This window comes from Pygocentrus nattereri, chromosome 3 (genome assembly GCF_015220715.1).
Source record: "Pygocentrus nattereri isolate fPygNat1 chromosome 3, fPygNat1.pri, whole genome shotgun sequence".
NCBI classification, from domain to species: Eukaryota; Metazoa; Chordata; class Actinopteri; order Characiformes; family Serrasalmidae; genus Pygocentrus; species Pygocentrus nattereri.
The window spans coordinates 206,747-209,402 of record NC_051213.1 but is presented as its reverse complement, the minus strand read 5'-3'; the positions used below and the strand labels follow the sequence as shown (position 1 = coordinate 209,402).

The following is a 2,656-nucleotide window of genomic DNA, read 5'->3' as shown; positions in this document are numbered from 1 at the left end:
GCGGAGGTAAATGGAGGTAAAGAGAGTTAAGCGGAGGTAAATGGAGGTAAAGAGAGTTAAGCGGAGGTGAATGGAGGTAAAGAGAGTTAAGCGGAGGTGAATGGAGGTAAAGAGAGTTAAGCGGAGGTGAATGTAGTGAAAAATACATGGCTGGGAAAGGAGGTCACTGGAGGTGTATGTGTGTGAATCAGGTGGATGGTGAACAAGTTACCAGTCAAGGCTGAGAGAGCGCCTCCTGTAGGCTGGTGGTGTGCACTGTAGACTCTTCTCCTGTTTCCAGTGCCTGTCCTTCAGAGAGAGGCGCTGAGTCAGCCGCACGATACCGGAGTCCAGCCTGCAGCACACACACACACACACACACACACACACACACACACACACACACACACACACACACACACACACCATCAGTATCATAATGGCACAACATCCAGAAGCAAAACATTTGGCCTTTATCAGTTTAATAAAGCACAAAGCGTGAGAACGTTTCTGAATCACAGCATTAAATCCTCAGTCTGTTACAGGACCAGCTGAAGTTGGTAATCATGTAATGTTCCCAGCACAGTAAACACACTACAAAGTGACCACTCGTGTTTTTGATGGACGATAGCCAACCGAATATTCCATTGCTTTCAGTAGAGCCACAACGGAAACCTTCCACAGTGCTAAGCAGAGCCGAAGATTTTCCAAATTTTGCCATTGACTACAATGATGAATAAACTGGAGACATGGAAACCAAACAAGTTGTTGAATTACAGGCAAACCCAGTATTTTACACCAACTACAGATAGATAGATAGATAGATAGATAGACAGACAGACAGACAGACAGATAGATAGATAGATAGATAGATAGATAGACAGATATTTTATTGATCCCGAAGGAAATTTAGCAAAGAAAAAGTGTAGTACACAGAAGACAGAGCTACAGGAAAGGCTGCCACTCACAGCGGCACCAGAAGTAGAATGGTGCCAATCTTAAGGAAACACTAATAAAGCTCCATTATCTATTTTGGCCGGTAAGCCGGCACCACAGCAGCGTTTGCGTGGCTTCATGTCGGTGTGAGTCGTGTGCAGCAGTGAGGGACACGTTTTTCAGTGCCAACGTGTGAATGCGGCATCACAGGTCAGTCAGGTGTGCTGTTCAGGAGCATGGGTGCGTTTTGGTAGTGGGCAGCAACCGTGCTACCACCATGGGCCTTGGCTGGTGAAGTGTACCCTGTTGCCCCTGGTGGCCAAACGGTACAGATCCCCAAAAAATCCCCCCCGTTTTTTTCTCCAAAGTCTTTTATTCAAATCAACCTTTTTTCAAAGCTGTCTTTAATGCTAACGGTTGTTACACTGATTATTACACTGATCCATCATTGTTCATGCATGAGCACTGAGCAGCTCAGCTTGGCTGTTGCCATGACTACCGAGTTGAAGATCATTCTTAACTATTTCCTTGTGTTTCTCGCTGAGTCGTGTTAAATTTTCTACCAAGTGTCACGGTGTCAAGACTACACACACTTACAGATGCGAAAAAGTCAAGAAGAATAAAACAGAGCCCTGACACTTCTATCACACACACGCATGCACGCACGCACACACACACACACACACACACACACACACACACACACACACACACACACACACACACACACACTGTTGTTAGATTTATTGTGAGGGCCAGTTGCATTAATAGGCATTTACACTACTCCATCACTCACACACACACACACACACACACACACACTGCAGTTCCAAAGTTTCCCAACCTCCAAAGCATATTTTCCAGCCTGTCTCATCAGAGAGATGGAGAGATTACTGTGGATTACCCAGGATTTCACTGGCTTAGGGTCAGATGGAGGGCTAACTGGTGGAATACTGGCCATTCTGGTTCTAAGCATGTCTAGAGTCTTTTTCCTTCAGTCTCATTTGTTACAGCTGAACCACTGTTTCCATAACAACAGTATGCAGTGTATTACCACCGAGATGTACCTAGGAGCTGGGCTTCCAGAGGAGCATTCTGGGAGTTTGAGTTTCAGTGCTGGACCGGTAAAAAGATCCACTTCCACTATGCCTAGGTTGGGAGTAGGAAACTATATTCAGCAGAGCAACAGCCCCCCAACTTCACCCTGAGATTTAAACATTTAAACCCATGACCTTCCAGGTGCCAGCCAATGGTCCACTGGTCACCTTAAATTCACACATGCAAACCCAGACTGAAGAACAAAATCCTCAAAGCAGCCCATCAGATCTCAAAACGGTGAATAACCACAAAGAAAAATCGAAACAGAACAGGGAGCGGAGCCCAGCCGGAAACTCCGGAAGGCCTCTGAGATAAAGGCTACGGTGTGTAGACAATAAACAGCACTGGAAAACATCGGAATGCTTCGGTTTCTGAATTCACTGTTAAATTTTTGGATTTGTTGTGGTTTTGGAACTGCTGTTTTATATTTGCACATTTTTGGATTTGTTGTGGTTTTGGAACTGCTGTTTTATATTTGCACATTTTTGGGTTTGTTGTGTTTTTGGAACTGATGTTTTATATTTGCACATTTTTGGGTTTGTTGTGTTTTTGGAACTGATGTTTTATATTTGCACATTTTTGGATTTGTTGTGTTTTTGGAACTGCTGTTTTATATTTGCACATTTTTGGGTTTGTTGTGTTT

The 2,656-nt window shown here is 44.2% G+C and overlaps 1 protein-coding gene across 1 annotated transcript in view; it reads right to left on the bottom strand.

The window, feature by feature from the left end:
• The window catches only part of LOC108415082 (ankyrin repeat and fibronectin type-III domain-containing protein 1), an 83,847-nt gene extending 83,517 nt beyond the window's left edge, over positions 1-330 (bottom strand). Inside the window, exon 1 of the mRNA XM_037537291.1 lies at positions 212-330. The gene's annotated coding sequence lies outside the window, so the exon portion shown is untranslated. The remainder of the gene's footprint in view (positions 1-211) is intronic.
• Positions 331-2,656: the final 2,326 nt, after the last annotated feature.